Consider the following 18,994-nt stretch of genomic DNA (forward strand, 5'->3'; position numbering starts at 1 on the left):
ATCACTTCCCCAAATCAGAAATCATTGTGATATACTTACTATTTCTTCATCTCTTGTTCCCTTTCCTAATCATTTTTCTTATCCAGTCAATTCAACTCTGCAGTATTTTCAGAATGACAATAAGAGCAATAGGTATGTGAATACTTTCTACTCACTAACAATCTTAAATTTACCCATTATTGTAGAAATTATTATGCTGTAGTATAATTGTTCATTGGTTCCTTTCACTCAAGAAATTGTAAATTCCTTAGTGGTAAGAATGTTCTCTTTTATATTCCCAGCTTCTCACACCTGGTCTGGAAGTTATGTAATTAAAAACATTTGTTGGAAGGATAAGAGATTCTAGATAAATTATTCAGTTCAGTTCAGTCGCTCAGTCATGTCTGACTCTTTGCGACTCCATGAATCGCAGCACACCAGGCCTCCCTGTCCATCACCAACTCCTGGAGTTCACTCAAACTCACGTCCATTGAGTCATTAATGCCATCCAGCTATCTCATCCTCTGTCGTCCCCTTCTCCTCCTGCCCCCAATCCCTCCCAGCATCAGAGTCTTTTCCAATGAGTCAACTCTTCGCATGAGGTGGCCAAAGTACTGGAGTTTCAGCTTTAGCATCAGTGCTTCCAATGAACACCCAGGACTGATCTCCTTAAGAATGGACTGGTTGGATCTCCTTGCAATCCAAGGGACTCTCAAGAGTCTTCAACACCACAGTTCAAAAGCATCAATTCTTCGGCACTCAGCCTTCTTCACAGTCCAACTCTCACATCCATACATGACCACTGGAAAATTATAATCCTATTTAATTGTTTCAGTATTTTTGAGCCTAATAGTATGGAGTACATAATAGCTGAAAGTGTATATGGGGCAGATTTTAAAGATTTATTTTGATAGATTTGATAGATATATATTTTGATATATATTGCTGACAGTTTCAGCAATATAGATTTGAGTCAATATATATATATATGCATATATATATGTGTGTGTGTGTATATATATATATATATATATATACACACACTATTTGAGGGACTTCCCTGATGGCTCAGTGATAAAGAATCCACCTGCCAATGCAGGAGACATGGGTTCAAACCCTGGTCCAGGAACATCCCACATTTCATGGATCAACTAAGCTTGTGTGCCACAACTATAGAGCCTCTGCTCTAGATCTCAGGAGCCTAAACTACTGAGCCCACGTGCTGCGACTCCTGAAGTCCGAGCACCCCAGAGCCGGTGCTCCACACAAGAGAAGCCACCTCAATGAAAGGCCCATGCACTGCAATAGAGATTAGAAAACCCCCACTCACCCCTCACCCCCAGCTCACTGCAACTAGAGGAAGAGCCCATGCAGCAACAAAGGTCCAGCACAGTCAAAAATAAATAAATATAGGCATACATATTATTTGAATATAATCTATTAGTGTAATAAATTCATTATACAGGTTATTAAAAAGTTCACATAGAATCCTCAAACAAATACTACTACAACTAAACATGGAACTCTTCCCTTGCAAAAACATCCACTGTGAACATTAGCAGGCTGCTGACAGGCAGAAAAGCATGTTTAGAAGCAGGGAAGTTTCCCTAAGGAGAGACTTGCTTTGCCAAGTAATGATTATTGGCAGTGTGTCAGAAATGTAAAGAATCTGAGATAGTCAAAATATAGCTTGGCCAAATTAATCTTAATATGCTGACACTAGAGTTTTTAAATACTCTAATGGCAGTCGTAAAGTTTAAGAAAAAAATTTAACACAATTAGGGATGTAAAACAAAATCGTGACCCCCCCCCCACCGCCGCCTTAACGCATTCTATTTTTCAGGACATCTTCTAAGTGAGTAGATTTAAATTTTTAAAGCACTTTCAGGTTTGCAGAAAAATTGAACAGGAAGTAGAATTCCCATGTAGCACAATGGAAACAAATTATCTGAAGAGGTGGATAAGTGGAGAGTAGTTCAGTGTTTCCCAGAGGAAATGATTTTTAAGCTGGGTTCTGAGAGGATGGGGTTTTGCCAGAACGAAAGAGTCATCCATCTCTTCTACTCTGACAATTCCAGGAGCCATTTATACTATGTTTCACACACACAACTGGAAAACCACACCCCTTCAGTATCTCCTTGATACAATCTGGGATTATAGCGACAATGTAACCTGGATACAGGACAAATTGAAACAAGAGAGCAGGATTTAAAAGTCTTGCAGTACATATGCAAATCATGTTATTGGCCCAATCTGCATGTACTTTGACTTGGTTTTCTGTCGCTGATGATATATTTGTGATAAATACAGTTGGAATCCTTTAAGGATGTCAGAGATTATAAAAGAAAGTCACCTGTCACACAAAGAGGCTAGGCATGTGACCTTTAGCCCTATGCCAGAATAAACTGTTAAATGGCTTAAGGGTTGTTTGTTCAAACATAAATATATGTACAATATATATCCAAAAATATTCCTGATTTTTCCTCTAGTCAACTTCTTACAAATTTACAAAAGTCTACAATTTCTCACAAAATTAATCCAATAAATCCTGATAGACTATTTTAAGTATTTTTATTAATTTCCATGCCCCTTTAGTATGCTTTGAGTATACTGTATACTCAAAGTATACAGTGTATATGTAATTATAAATGTGAATTGGGTTAAAAAAACCTCATAAATATATGTTGGATAAAAACATAAATACAAGATTTATAATCCAGAGAATAAAAAATGGGAAAGTAAATATCACATTGAGATTTTTTTAACTTTTTTTTTTACGTATTTCCTTCAATTCCTTATTCGTACCCTCTAATTTGGACCATATAGTCTGGATCATTGCAAATAACTCTGAAGACATGGGGGTGGGGGTCTTAGCATTGACTTATTACTTGAGGTAATTGAAGTAAATAACTCTTTGGGTTATTGGGCACAGCAATCTCATGGAGAAATTTGCAGGTGATGGGCATGGCTTTAATTTGCTATTGGCCTGAGATCTGGAAGACTCAACCTTTAGTCATGCTTTAACTAAAAAGAAATAGAGTGGCTTCAGTAATTTCCTGTACTTAAAACATTTGGCAAAACTGAGTTCCAGGGTTGTTAAAGCTGGGCTGTTCTATTTTGGCAGCTTCTTTTGTCCTTAGGGTACATTGGAACATCTGCTATTCCATAGAGCGTATGCTAATCATGAGATGTCTTGCTTTATTACTGGCTTTTTCAACCCTTAAATATAAGGGAAAATAAAACTTACAAAAGCCTTCTAGGGTAATGATATGGTAAAATTAATTTATTTGTAGACAAGGTAGGGAAAAACTTTTTTTTCTTCATTTAAGTCTAAAATGTATGAATTGAACATCTACAAAATAAAATTTCTTTTTTTATGCAAAAAAAAAACCCTTAATAAAATGAAGAACCACATTTCCTGAATTGTGTTATTGAAGACAGTTTGTGATGACTGTCAAAGGTAGAAGATGCTATCCCAAAATATGTCCCTTTGGCATAGTGATTGTTTTGATATGAAGGTAAATAAGAAGTAGACATAAGAAAAGCTCTCTACTCTCTCTTTATTTGCCAAGATCAGGATATAAATTTGTGTAGATGTCTCCTCTCTCCTTTCTACCAGGAAGATCAGATGATAATTACCTGAGACAATGCTAAACCTATGTCAGCCCAAAGGCAGCACTAGAAGAATCTATACAACAAACATTGCTAAAAGTAGCTCTGATCTACCATCAAGTTGCCGTATATATTAAGCCCCCTACATATGAACCTTTAAGCTGCAGACTTTGAAAGATGCAAATGTTCATTGACCTGTCCAATCAGGTGAGTTAGTTCACGTGTCTGGTGTACATTGTTATGTGCATGAATCCTCTACAAGTGGCTGTGCTTTTCTGTGCCTTCCTGTATACTCCTATATAGAGTACAGTAATACAGTATCTTTATTTCAAGCCCAGGATGTCCGGAAGCAAGGGTAAAAGCAGCGATTATGTAGGTAGTACAACTATGCTTTTCAAGGTACTGTACTATAAGAGTAAAAATGCTTTCCTTATTTTCTGTGTTTGTTGTGTATTATTTATATGAAAAGTATTACAGACCTATTACAATACAGTGTTATATAGCTGATTATGTTAGTTGGGTATCTAGGCTAACTTTATTGGACTTAACAACATATTGGACTCACAAGCATGCTCTCAAAATGGAACTTGTTCCTATGAAGGGGACTTCCTGTGTTTACCTGCTCAGAATTCGCTTCCCTTAGAAGCTCAAAGAGGGGCTTCCCTGGTAGCTCAACTGGTACAGAATCTGCCTGCAATGCAGAAGACCCCAGTTCTATTCCTGAGTCAGGAAAATCCCCTAAAGAAAAGATAGGCTATCCACTCCACTATTCTTAGGCTTCCATGGTGGCTCAGATGGTAAAGAACCTGCCTGCAATACAGGAGACCTGGCTTTGGTCTCTGGGTTGGGAAGATCCCCTGGAGGAGGAAATGGTAACCCACTTCAGTATTCTTACCTGGACAATCCCCATGGATAGAGGAGCCTGCCAGGCTACAGTTCAGGGGTTGCAAAGAGTTGGACATGACAAAGCACAGCCCAGAAGCTCAAAGTCTTTCTTCTGATTTGCCATTTCTCTATAATATCGTTCCTTTTTTTAAGATGCTATATAAACCCAAATTCTAACCACCTTTTAAAGTTACTCATCACTGGGTGTTTCCATTTGTATATGCAATAAACATGTTCATAAACTTCTGCTTGTTTTTGTCTTGTTAGTTTTTTGTCAGTCTGACTTACAGAGCCCTAGCCAGATAACCTAAAATGGGTAGAAGGAAAAGACATTTTTGCTTCCCCTACAACCTGAACTCCCATTGATATGCTCTGAGTATCAGTTCTTAATGGGGCTTCCCAAGTGGCACAGTGGTGAAGAATCTGCCTGCCAATACAAGAGACACAAGTTTAATCCCTGGGACAGGAAGATCCCCTGGAGTAGGAAATGGCAATCCATAACAATATTCTTGCCTGAAAAAATCCCATAGAACAGCCTTGTGGACTACAGTCCATGGGGTCCCAAAGAGTTGGACACACACACACACACACGCACACACACACACACACACACACACACACACACACACATCAGTTTGTAAGATATTTCTTCCCAGATTTGGGCACTTCTTTTCTCTCTAGCTAGGAAGGATATGTCCCATGAGCCACAGAAGCCCTTGTGCAGCTATCTCTGTGATTAAAAAACAGCTACTCTAGTGTTAATGAACTACACGTTGAAGAGAAATTGCAAGCTACTCCCTTGCTAACAAAAAGTCTTGGGTTTTAGAAAGCAGCCTCTCTCATAGTCCAAGGACCAAGGAGATGTAGTCTTTAGCCTCGGCATCCTACAGCTCTGGCATGTGCATAGGCATGTGTAATTCAATATGAATTAAACTTAATATAAATAGGATTTCACATGCATCGTTTGCTAAGGGATCATTTATGCCTATATATAAACAGCTATTTTTGAAACAAATTTCATTTTTGAAAACAGTTTCAGGTTTAGAGAAAGATCATGACAGTACTGAGAGTTTCCCTATAGCTGGCATCCAGTTTGCGCTATTATTAACATCTTAAATTACTAGCATACATTTGTTACAGTTAATGTACCAATGTTACCTATTACGGTTATTTTAGGTTTTGCTTTTAGATGTTTTTTGATGCATTCCACTTTAAAGTCTTTACTGAATTTGTTACAATATTGCTTCTCTTTTATGGTTTAGTGTTTTGGTAGGGAGGCATGTGGGATCTTAGCTCCCTGACCAGGAATCAAAGCTACACCCCCTGCATTGGAAGTGCAGAGTCTTAACCACTGGAGTGCCAGGGAAGTTCCACCTATTATTATTAATAAAGTCTATATATTATGCATATTGTCTTAGTTTTTAATCTAAGGTAGTTTTTTTGTTTACCGAAGTCTATCCAAGATACTCCACTGCATCTGGTTGTCAATATCTCTTTAGCCTCCTCTTGGTTATGATAGTTTCTCAGACTTTCCTTGTTTTTGATAACCTTAGGAGTTTCCGGGAAGGCTGGTCAGATTTGTTTGTTTGTTTGTATATTTTTTCCATTAACGACTCTCTTAAGAACTGACTCTGGCCATAGCCAGTGGGTACATTTCCCTTAGTGTAAGTTTAGGGATGTAGCAGGGTTGGCAGTACTTTCCTTGAGGTGAACTCAATGTCCCCATTGCCAGATCTCATTTGCAAGAAGCCTCAAGAAGCCTCTTTGGTATAAGGGCTTCCCTGGTGGCTCAGACAGTAAAGCGTGTGCCTGTAATGCAGGAGACCCATGTTCGATCCCTGGGTCGGGAAGATCCCCTGGAGAAGGAAACAGCAACCAACTCCAGTATCCTTGCCTGGAGAATTCCGTGGATTGAGGAGCCTGGTAGGCTACAATCCATGGGGTCACAAAGAGTCGGACATGACTGAGCGACTTCACTTCGCTTCACTTCTTTGGTATAAAAGATTAGATTTTCTTCCAGAATTTCTGCTGTATGAAAACAGGAATTTTATCCTGTTTCAAATTCCTAAAAGATCCTCACATTTTTAGGGGCCTTCTTTTTAAAATACATTTTGTGCAGTGTCCTTGTAAACTGTGAAGGTACTTCTATGATGACCTTAGTGGCTATTGAGGCAATCAAGGGCTTTTCAGTTAATAACACTCAGGTATTTGTTGTTGTTTAGTCATTAAGCCATGTCTGACTTTTTGCAACCCCATGGACAGTAGCCTGCCAGGCTCTTCTGTTCATGGAATTTTCTAAGCAAGAATACTAGAGTGGGTTGCCCTTTCCTTCTCCAGGGAATCTTCCTGACTGAGGGATTGAACTCATGTCTCCTGTGCCTCCGGCATTGGCAGGCAGATTCTTCACCACTGAGCCACCTGGGAAGCCCTTTTGTATATTATACCAAAGTTTGCAGCCATCTTTTATTCTAAGATATCTGAATTTATGTGTTAAAGAAGGATGCATATATTTGTAGATTCCTGGGACTTGAAGTCTTTTATTCAGGGACCATGCTAGGTCATTCTAACTCTTTCTCATATATTTAACAAGAAATGTGTTTCTCTTTTTAAGGACCCGCCTAAGGAGTCTGTGGGTAATTTTCTTTTCATCAATTATACAATTGCCCCTCTGCCTCTTAAGAAAGTAATAATGACTCAAAACACTTATTTTTCTGGAGTGGAGAGCTGGGGAATTCTTCAAAGTAGTGTCACTATGGGATCTGTCACCAACCCTTCCCACCCCCCACGGAATTTTTCACCTTCAAGCAGAAGGCAGAAGCTTTGTGGATAAAACCTAAATACTCATAGAACATCGCATTTATAAATGTGTAATGAGAAATGAATGAGCACATGAAGCCCATGGGCCAATTTCTTCCTTTCAGCATCATAAATGTACTATCCTACAGAGATCAAAAGAATGAAAGTAGTGCCTAACTCAGAGACAGGAGCTCCCTCTAACTTTGTGCAGTTCCCAGTTAGTAACAGTCATGTTTCTCCAGCTCAACCAGCCATAGAAAGTCTTTCCTTATTCAGATGCCAGTAAACCAATAAAATGTAGCAATTTCTGGACCAAGGTCCTATGTGATAAAAGCAGAGAATTTAATAATAGCAGTTTATTGTATTTGTTTGCTAAAGTTTCCATAGCAAATTGCTCTAAACTAGGTGCCACTTATAGCTTTTGGGATCCTCAGTTCCCCAACCAGGGATCAAACCTGAGCACTTGGCCATGAAAGTGCAGAGTCCTAACCACTGGATCACCAGGGGAGGAATAGATTGGGAGATTAGGGTTGACATGGACACAGGAGTCTGGCAGGACATAGATAGATAGATAGAACCCCTATCTATCCCACATACATAGCCAGTGGGAATTTACTGTATGAAAGCCACAGTCAGTGCTCTATGACAACCTAGAGGGGTGGGATGGGGTGGGAGGTGGGATGGAGGTACTAGAGGGAGGGGATGTATGTACACCTATGGCTGATTCACGTTGATGTATGACAGAAACCAACAGAATATTGTAAAAGAACTATCCTCCAATTAAAAAAGAAAAGAAAGCTAATAAATTCTTTAAAAACCTAAAATAACATGTCTTTTCTGCTAGGATCTATCAAGATAGTTCCTGAGGCATATATAAGTACGTTTCTATGTAAGAACCTATTTCTGAATCAGGACAAATTGTGATGAACATTATGGACTCCTTGTTTCTTGTTTAGCAATAACTTAAACAGGCATTGCAAGATGTTCAGAAATGGTTTCATGCGTGTAGCTACTGACTAAGCAGGAAGGCAGAGAAAACAACTAACAGGCCCTGCTGGTTTCTCAGAAGCAGCTCTGAATATTTTAAGAGGCCTTCCTTAGGAATCCAGCAGCTGAAAGTCAAACAAGCTCACACCTCTGCTTTCAGTTTCAGTGCTGCAAAAAAATCTGCTCAACTATCACCATCCTAATGCGATCATTTTGTAAGAGTCCTCATCCATCGTTTGCATGCCTTGGATTGCATTCCTCATTACCATCTACCAGGCTTCCTTTCGCACTTTCAGAGTCCTAAAACGTACCTCCCCTCCCCCCATCCCGGGCATCTGCACTTTTGTTGACTAGCATGGACCATTATGAAGTCGTTTGTTATGTTGAGCAGCAAAATACTTCCTAACTTGAAAAAGGTCTATTGTTTTAATTCTATCCCCAGGGATGACAGAGACCCACTCGGCTTCCCCCTTCCTTGTGTTCTCTCAAATACTTGGAAGCAACCATGATTTCTGCCTAGATATTCTTGTTTTCATCACAGCTATTTATAGTTTATTCATCAGGATGTTTCAAGTCTCTGTACAGTCTTTTCTATTTTTTTTCCTCTGACCATATTTCAAATTAGACAATATCCCAAGCTGAACATTAAATTCTAATAATATGTGTGCTGTGTGTAATAATGGGGGTGGGGGTGACCCATCAGATGGTTTGATTCTTATGATGCACGTAGTTAAATGAAAGTTTTCAGATACATTATCTTACCTCTTTCTCTGTATTGCACTTTAAAAAACAATCAATTTTCTTTTTACTCAATATTTGAATTGTAGGGACTTCTCTGGAGTCCAGTGATTTTCGCTTTCCAAAGCAGGGAGTGCAGGCTCGATCCCTGGTCAGGGAGCTAAGATCCCACATGTCTTGTGGCCAAAAATCCAAAACATAAAACAGAAGCGATATTGTTACAAATTCAATAAAGACTTTAAAAAATGGTCCATATTAAAAAAAATCTTTAAAAACCTAGTAAAATTTTTTATAAAATTTTATTCCCAACTCTGTGAAATCTATCTGTTGTTATAATGTAATCTTCCATGGATACTTTGGGTGTCAAATTTCTCATGCAAAACCTGTCTATCTTGGTCACCTTACGGCAATTTGGTTTTCGTTTGTATTTGAAGATTAGAGACTCATTGGTTTCGCTTCACCCATTTCACACAGTCTGTGAAGTTGTACTGTAGGCTTGTGGCTGGTGCCTGTTCTCATTTCTTGATGCTCAAGGCAGACCAGTTCTTAAATATTTTGAATATCATCCACTCCTGCTTTTAGATATACAGCAAAGGAACTGAACATGGATTGAGAGCTAGATTTAATATTTAGAGCTAGAGCTAATTTTAATCAGAAAAATACCCCTAGTACTCTCCTCTGCGTGACAGAGAAAATAAACTTATAAATTCTATATTGTCTCTAACATCCACATTAAGAGCTGAAAAAAAATGATTTTAATTACTCAATTTATCCATTTCTGAAATGATGCTAGTTACAAAAGTCACATATTATCCAACCTTCTAGAGTACACCTATTTGATTTTTTAATATTTCATCTATTTTAAGTAAAGTGTATTATTTGAAGTGTTGAGTTCGCTCTGGATAGTTTGGTGAAAATGTAAAATAATACATTATTTTCAGCTCAATGCTTCTCCGTGACTATCGTCTATCAATCTTTGTTGTGCGTGCAGTTTTGAATCCGGATACAAAATTTTCCTGCCAGAAGTCAATGCTTACTTCTCATTTGTTTTCATTTCCTGTTGCCTTCAGAGCTCCACACAGAGAAGGTGCTGGATCTGCTATCTCTAAGACGTGCTCTTTCCCCAGGCAGATTGTTTATTTAATGAAAAAGATAGAAGAAAGGTCCACTCTATTTGTTTGGAGTTATATAAATATTCTTAAAAAGGAGGATTTCCTCATTTGTTCCACTTCAGCTTTCCTGTTCAGGAAGAGTTTTAAATGCACTTTTCATCATTATATGATGACAGCTAGAGTTACAGTTTTGTAATTGTACCAAATATATTAGAGACATTGGAAATAAGGAAGGCAAGATGCAATAATAATTCTGAATTTCTTTCCATATATATTATAAATTCAGGATTATCACATATATATTCAAAACTAGTTTATCATTATAAAGCCAATAATAAAAAACAGAAGATAAAGTGCTATAATAATAACTGAAATGTGGATATAAATTATGAAACAATAAAATGATAAATCATTGTTCTGTATGTCAGTCTTATGATTTTATTTTCCTCTTTATTTCACATTCTTCTTCACATGGAGTTTGCTCACCAAGTTGTCGTTGCTGCTTAGTGGCTAAGTCATGTCTGACTCTTTTGTGCTCTTCATGGACTGTAGTCCACCAGGCTTCTCTGTCCATGGGATTTCCCAGGCAAGAATATTGGAGTAGGGTTCCATTTCCTTCTCCATCACCACATTGTTGCTGTTGCTAAGTCACTTCAGTCATGTCCGACTCTGTGTGACCCCATAGATGGCAGCCCACCAGGCTCCCCCATCCTTGGAATTCTCCAGGCAAGAACACTGGAGTGGGTTGCCATTTCCTTCTCCAATGCATGAAAGTGAAAAGTGAAAGTGAAGTCGCTCAGTTGTGTCCGACCCTCAGCGACCCCATGGACTGCAGCCTTCTAGGCTCCTCCATCCATGGGATTTTCCAGGCAAGAGTACTGGAGTGGGGTGCCATTGCCTTCTCCGACCACAGTGTAGTTGAAGTCAAAAAATTCTGTAAAAAGGATCATAATAGAAGAATATTCTCAATTGGAAACAATTTATTTTATATTCCCCTAGACATTATCTTGTGACTTAAGTTTTAAAATAAACATAGAACTCCAGTTCAGTTCTGTTCAGTTGCTCAGTCGTGTCTGGCTCTTTGCGACCCCATAAATTGCAGCACGCCAGGCCTCCCTGTCCATCACCAACTCTCGAAGTTCACTCAGACTCACGTCCATCAAGTCAGTGATGCCATCCAGCCATCTCATCCTCTGTCGTCCCCTTCTCCTCCTGCCCCGAATTCCTCCCAGCATCAGGGTCTTTTCCAATGAGTCAACTCTTTGCATGAGGTCGCCAAAGTACTGGAGTTTCAGCTTTAGCATCATTCCTTCCAGAGAAATCCCAGGGCTGATCTCCTTCAGAATGGACTGGTTGGATCTCCTTGCAGTCCAAGGGACTCTCAAGAGTCTTCTCCAACACCACAGTTCAAAAGCATCAGTTCTTCGGCGCTCAGCCTTCTTCACAGTCCAACTCTCACATCCATACATGACCACAGGAAAAACCATAACCTTGACTAGACAGACCTTTGTTGGCAAAGTAATGTCTCTGCTTTTCAATATGCTATCTAGGTTGGTCATAACTTTTCTTCCAAGGAGTAAGCATCTTTTAATTTCATGGCTGCAGTCACCATCTCATGACATAGAACTCAGTTAACATTGTTAATGTCTTAAAATATTTTACATGATTGCAAAGACAATTCTCAAATATTTAACTAAGATGGGACACATGGCACTACAGAGAGAAGAGAAATAGCAATGGTTAAAATAATACTAAGAATATCACTTCATAATAAATGTCAATATTTCCTGTAATATTTGATATATACTATTTCTATATATTACATACACTGCATTTAATATTTATAATGCATATATTGCATTATATTATATATTTAATGCATCTTTACATATATATTTAATATAATAAAATAACATGATAGTATTTTGTGATTGATGTGTTTCAAGACCCATGTAACAGGCTTTACAGATCATCTCCTTAATGGTTGTACTTCTCAATGAGGTAGGCCCTATTTGTCTCATTTCTTCACAAGGGGAGCCAGGAGGAAAGGTGTTAAGTGTTATGTTGACAGCAAGAAAGATAATAAGTGGCCTGGATGAGGCAGTGTGCCTGTTCAGTGGCTCAGTTGTGTATGACTCTTGCGACCCCTTGGACTGTAGCCCACCAAGCTCCTCTGTCCATGGGATTTTCCCAGCAAAAATATTGGAATGGGTTGCCAATCCCTCCTCCAGGGGATCTTCCTGACCCAGGGATCGAACCTGTGTCTCCTGCATTTTCACAGTGGAGGTGGATTCTTTACCACTGATCCACAAGGGCAGGTGGGGTGGAGAAGCAGACAGTTCAGAAAAGTATTATCCTGATTTTGTGATTTGTCACAAGACCTTAACTTTTAAATTAGATTTACCTTAAAAATTATGTTTAGCTTAGTATAATATTGAATTGATTTTGCCATTCAAGAGCAGAGAATTTGCTGAGTGACTAACACTAACCAGGGCTGGGATCGTTACCTTGCAGGGCTAGCCTACAAAGTAGATAATTATGTGGATAATGGCAAAGACTCCCATTAAAAACTGGGAGAGAGGATTTTTTTCCCATTTTTTTAAGGTCTTTATTAAATTTGTTACAGTAGTGCTTCTGCCTTATATTTTGGCTTTTTGGCCATGAGGAATGTGGGATCTTAGCTCCCCGATTGGGGGTCAAACCCACACCATCTGCATTGGAAGGCAAAGTCTCAACCACTGGACTGCCAGGAAAGTCTCCAGGACAGAGGATATTTTGAATGATGGTTTTGACAGGACTACCTCTATCCATTAAAAGTGATTTAATAACAATAAAAGAAACTTGTTCTAAGAATAGGTTATATTTACTATGATGTCTATTATTATTATTATAGACAAGGAAAAAAGTCCAGATGAAAATAAAAGTAATAATCAAGCAGAAGTTATAAACTATGACCAATGTTAGTACAATAGATATCAATAGATACTGTGTTTTCTACTTTATTGAAAAATCTCTACAGGCACTGATGGTAAAATCATTTGATAATAAACTTATATGAGAGCATAGATGTGAAAAATGCAAAATCTCCAAGAGTTCATTATCAGACTGCATTTAATTTCCAGAAATTAGCATACAGATAACTTTGAGGCACTGCTGTGCAGGAAGAGTAAAAATGGAGACCGGATCATGAGGTATATGTAATTCAGTCTTTAAAAAATTACATCTGATTTCTATTCAGTTAATAATATGCTTATTAATCTGGATTATAAATATCACTTACACAATATCTCTGTTACCTGATGGAGCTTTAATTTATACTTCTTCATTATTAAGGAAATAAGCATAATTTAATTTTCTATTTGAATTGAACAGTTACATTTAATCTCGGAATTCCTAAAGAATAAGGGCCTGTATCCTTTTATATCAGCTTTATCTTTTGACTCTAAGACAGTATGAGAGTAGGCTAGGTGTGTTGGAATTTTGTTCTGTTAAGGTTTGAATTACATTAGGGCTTTTTCATCCTATAGGGTGAATTAAATTGTAAAGATGGATATCAGCTACTTGTGTTTTTTTTTTTTTAATTCTCAGAACATTTTTAAAGTACATTAAACATTCTAGTATAAAAATAGTGAAGTAAAAATCACCAAGCTGATTATACTAGCCAGCATAATTACTTAAAGAAAATAAGGCAATAATAGTAAATAATTTTATCTAAATCATGATACCCACAAATATAGATGGCCTTACCTAAACAGAAAAGGAATATATTCAAACCACCATGACACAGCAGAGAAAGAAAAAGGTCATAGATTCAATGTCATGTAAGACACAACATGTTTTCTTTAAATAATAAAAAGAGGTTGTCGGGTGTTTTATCACAGTTCCTTGAAGTTGACACATGGCCTTTAGATTTGTCATGCATGGTACATGATTTTCTTGTTTGGAGTTGTACCAAATAAGTTTCCAGTTTGCAGTTTTGTTCTGCAGTGAATTACATTAATTCACTTCTTATTTAGAATTTTGGACATTATTCCAGAAGAGTCGTAGTTTGAAGTGCCTCAAAATCTTTGAACTCAGAAAGGTAAAGGAAGTTGCTTTATGTCAAAGGCTATGATAAAAGCAAAGTAAAAATCAAACAAACACTGAATAAATATTGGAAATCTTTAAATAGCTTTCTTTGTGTTGATCTCAAGCATGCCAATAACTCTCATTAAACTGTATGTGGTGTTAGTTTAGTCACTAAGTTGTGTCCAACTCTTGTGACCCCATAGACTGTAGCCCACCAGTCTCCCCTGTCCATGGGAATTTTCAGGCAAGCATACTGGAGTGGGTTGACATTTCCTTCTCAGTGGGATCTTCCCAACCCAGGAATCGAACCTGGGTCTCCTCCACTACAGGTAGATTCTTTACTGACTGAGTTACCAGGATATTAGTTGGTGTAATAAATGTCATAAAAGAATCATGACTTTTTCCTTTTTTTTCCATGGAAGCTTCCTTTTGGCTCCTTTAGGAAGAACCGCATCTGAAATAAACTGAAGTAAGAAAAAGTACGATTGTGCAAAAGAAATGAGGAGAGGATTTTATGCACTCCCTTAGCAACTGTTTGTATTCTGCTCAACTGTGCAACTGCACTGCCCAGTCATTCGTCTTCCTTTCTGATCATCTTCCTTTTTCTGTAAGTCATGATATGTTATTGCTTTCTCCTCTGTCCCAGGTTTGGGTCACATGAATCCACCACTAACTTGTGCCAGACCAAGATGGCTGATTCTTCTCTTTCTCCTCTGGGTGAAGAATTACTATTGTTTTTTTCTATCCTCCAAATATGTTTTTTTTTAATCATTTTTATTAGAGTATAGTTAATTTACAATTTTGTATTAGTTTCATGTGTACAGCAAAGTGACTGTGTTGTACATATACATATATTCACTCATTTTTAGATTCTTTTCCCGTAACAGTCATTACAGAGTATTGCGTAGAGTTACCTGTGCTACACAGCAGTTCTTATTAGTTATCTATTTGATATATAGTAGTGTGAACTATAATTGCTGGAGGCCATCACTGGAATTTTTTATCAAACCTTTCATCACCGTGATGATTTTCTTTTATGCCTTTTCAGAGTCTTCCTCAGCTTTGGAACCTAAGCCTAGTTATCACTGACATAAATGGCCACCTTGATTTCCTTGTTATGGTTTTCTTGATAAGATATCTCTTCTTATGATACCTTTGAACTATTTCTACCTACTGACCTCATTATTTTATGACTTCTTTCTTTGCATTTTCTAAGATATTAGGACAAGAAAGTAAATGTGAATGGACTCAGTGTGGAATAAAGCTGAGTGCTTTTACTTTATTTTTAAATTTTTTAATACTCTTTATTTTACATTGGTGTATAGCCAATTAACAACATTGTAATAATTTCAGGTGGACAGCAAAGGGACTCAGCTACACATACACACGTATCCATTCTCCCAAACTCCCCTCCCCTCCAGGCTTCCATATAACATTGAGCAGAGTTCCCTGTACTGTACAGTAGGAACTTGTTGGTTATCTGTTTTAAGTGTACTGGTGTGTACATGTCAACCCTTAACTCAAATGGTGTGGAATAAAGCTTGAGTGCTTTTAAACAGAAGGCTCACACACTACTGAAATTTTATACTGTCAGAATGGAAAGACAGTTTATTCCTTATTTTGCAAAATATGAGACCTGAATCACAAGACTTTCATTACCTCAGAAAACATCCACTGTACAGAATATTTCCAGCTGACTGTTATTAACAATTAGAGTATCAGTAATATCATAGTGATGTTCAGTTCAGTTCAGTCGCTCAGTCGTGTCCGACTCTTCGCGACCCCATGAATCGCAGCACGCCAGGCCTCCCTGCTCATCACCAAGTCCAAGAGATCCCTCAGACTCAACGTCTATCGAGTCAGTGATGCTGTCCAGCCATCTCATCCTCATAGTGATGTAATTGTTGCTATATAGATCAGCTCAGAGCCTGTTTCACAAAGAAGTCTACTCTCCGATCTAACCTATTTTGTTCTGAGATTGATTTGGAAATTTTGCTTGGATTTTCTTCTCCTAACCGATCTTCAAGTGATGTTTGCTGCTGTAACCTATAGCCACTGGGTTTAGGTGATCGTGGGAATTCGTCATTGATTCCTCTCAATCCATAAATATAGTGATTTACACCTTTAGTGGGTGGTATGTTCTGCAATTAGTCTACAGAGCAAAAGTCACACAAGCTAAAAATTAGTGAGACTATTTTAAAGTGCCCATGAAATACAGTGAACACAATTGTGTGCCTAAAAAGGTTGAGTATGTTATTATTTTCATACATACACTAAAATATGAAAACTACTAAACTAGACTAAAGACGAAAACTAAGGCAAGATCTAAAATGTGCATGTCTGTCCATTCAAATTGGTCTTCTTTTAAGACAGACATGGAATTCCTAGTAATGAATTGGAGATTAATGGAAGACTTTGAAAATTGTCCTGCTTCTTGGTCCATTTTTACTGTATCTCTGTCTTCAAAGTAAGCTTTATTCATGTCAACAGTGTTAAGATGAAGATGACAAGAGATATAGTGAAGTCACATCTATGCATGTGGATAAGATGACCATCAGGTTCCAAAGTTAGGGAGTAGGTTAATTGGGTAATATTACATCTTCCCTGTCGTGGTCCTTATTCTGAACTGTCATATCTTTTAACCTCTAACTCCTGTATGGATTACCATATTCTCTCTTGTGATTGGTAGTTATTTTATTTTATTTTATTTTATTTTATTTTTTATTTTATTTTATTTTAAATTTTATTTTATTTTAATATTTGTACTATCTGTCTATAGAGCCAAGGTCTTAAATATATATTAATATTTTGATTCAATAAAACATAGGCATTTGAATAGCTAATTTCTCACCTCCAATTTTCTAATTTTTTCTCAGGAGGAAAACAAAGTTCAATATTTATAAGAAGTAATGAACATTTTTTTTTTAGATATACCATTTTCTAATTCATACTTCTATATTCTAGTGCATGTCAACTCACATAGACTGTGGTTCTTTTTCCTCCTTCCACCACTTCTATTTTTTAATAATGAAGAAAATTATGTATTTATTTACTTAATGATTTTTGAGCAGAAAATAAGGAGAGTTTCCATATGTCCTTTCCATTCCCACGCTCCCCCATTATCAATACCTCCCACCGGATAGTATGTTTGTCACAAGCCATGAACCACCATTGATACAGCAGTATCACCCCAAGTTTATCATTTGTATTAGGTTCACTCTTCATGTTATACTTTCTATGAGTTTTGACAAATGACTAAACACATGTGTCTATCATTATAGTATTGATGTTATACAGAATACTTTCACTGCCCTGAAAATCCCGTGTTCTACACGTTCAACCACTAACCTCTGGCAACCACTGATTTTTCTACTGCCTCCATAGTTTCGCCTTTTCTAGAATGTCATATAATTAGAATCACACAGCACAGAGCCTTTTCAAAATGGCTAATTTCACTGAATAATGTGATTTTTTTTCTCCATGTCTCATTGAATGTTAAATGGGAATTTTAAGGAGCTATTAATAGCAATATTTTTATTTAACTCTGAAAAGAGATGTAAATGTGCTTTTTGAACAAAATTATTGATTATTTGAATACCTCCTGCTTCTTCAATAAAGTGTAGTCAGGAAGATATGAAAATTATGACAGATTAATTATTATAGAAGCTAAATAATAGAAAATGTAATGAAAACGAGATAATTAATGCTGACCTAGGTTCACTGGACAGTATGAGCTGTCGTACAGTGAGTTTTTAGTATTAATCAACTCTTGCTTGTTGCAAGTAGGAACTGACTGTACGTTTGTAGAATTGGATTGAATGAACTCTAATGATATGTTGATGCTGTGAAAGTGCTGCACTCAATATGCCAGCAAATGGAAAACTCAGTAGTGGCCACAGGACTGGAAAAGGTCAGTTTTCATTCCAATCCCAAAGAAAGGCAATGACAAAGAATGCTCAAACTACCACACAATTGCACTCATCTCACACGCTAGTAAAGTAATGCTCAAAATTCTCCAAGCCAGGCTTCAGCAATATGTGAACTGTGAACTTCCAGATGTTCAAGCTGGTTTTAGAAAAGGCAGAGGAACCAGAGATCAATTGTCAACATCCGCTGGATCATGGAAAAAGCAACAGAGTTCCAGAAAAACATGTATTTCTGCTTTCTTGACTATGCCAAAGCCTTTGACTGTGTGGATCACAATAAACTGTGGAAAATTCTGAAAGTGATGGGAATACCAGACCACCTGACCTGCTTCTTGAGAAATCTGTATGCAGGTCAGGAAGCAAGAGTTAGAACTGGACATGGAACAACAGACTGGTTCTGAATAGCAAAAGGAGTATGTCAAGGCTGTATATTGTCACCCTGCTTATTTAACTTATATGCAGAGTACATCATGAGAAACGTTGGGCTGGAAGAAGCACAAGCTGGAATCAAGATTTCCGGGAGAAATATCAATAACCTCAGATATGCAGATGACACCACCCTTATGGCAGAAAGTGAAGAGGAACTCAAAAGCCTCTTGATGAAAGTGAAAGAGGAGCGTGAAAAAGTTGGCTTAAAGCGCAACATTCAGAAAACTAAGATCATGGCATCTGGTCCCATCACTTCATGGGAAATAGATGGGGAAACAATGTCAGACTTTATTTTTTGGGGCTCCAAAATCACTGCAGATGGTGATTGCAGCCATGAAATTAAAAGACGCTTACTCCTTGGAAGGAAAGTTATGACCAACCTAGAGAGCATATTAAAAAGCAGAGACATTACTTTGCCAACAAAGGTCTATCTAGTCAAGGTTATGGTTTTTCCAGTAGTCA

The sequence above is a fragment of the Bubalus kerabau genome, chromosome 4, assembly GCF_029407905.1.
Source record: "Bubalus kerabau isolate K-KA32 ecotype Philippines breed swamp buffalo chromosome 4, PCC_UOA_SB_1v2, whole genome shotgun sequence".
Lineage (NCBI taxonomy): Eukaryota > Metazoa > Chordata > Mammalia > Artiodactyla > Bovidae > Bubalus > Bubalus kerabau.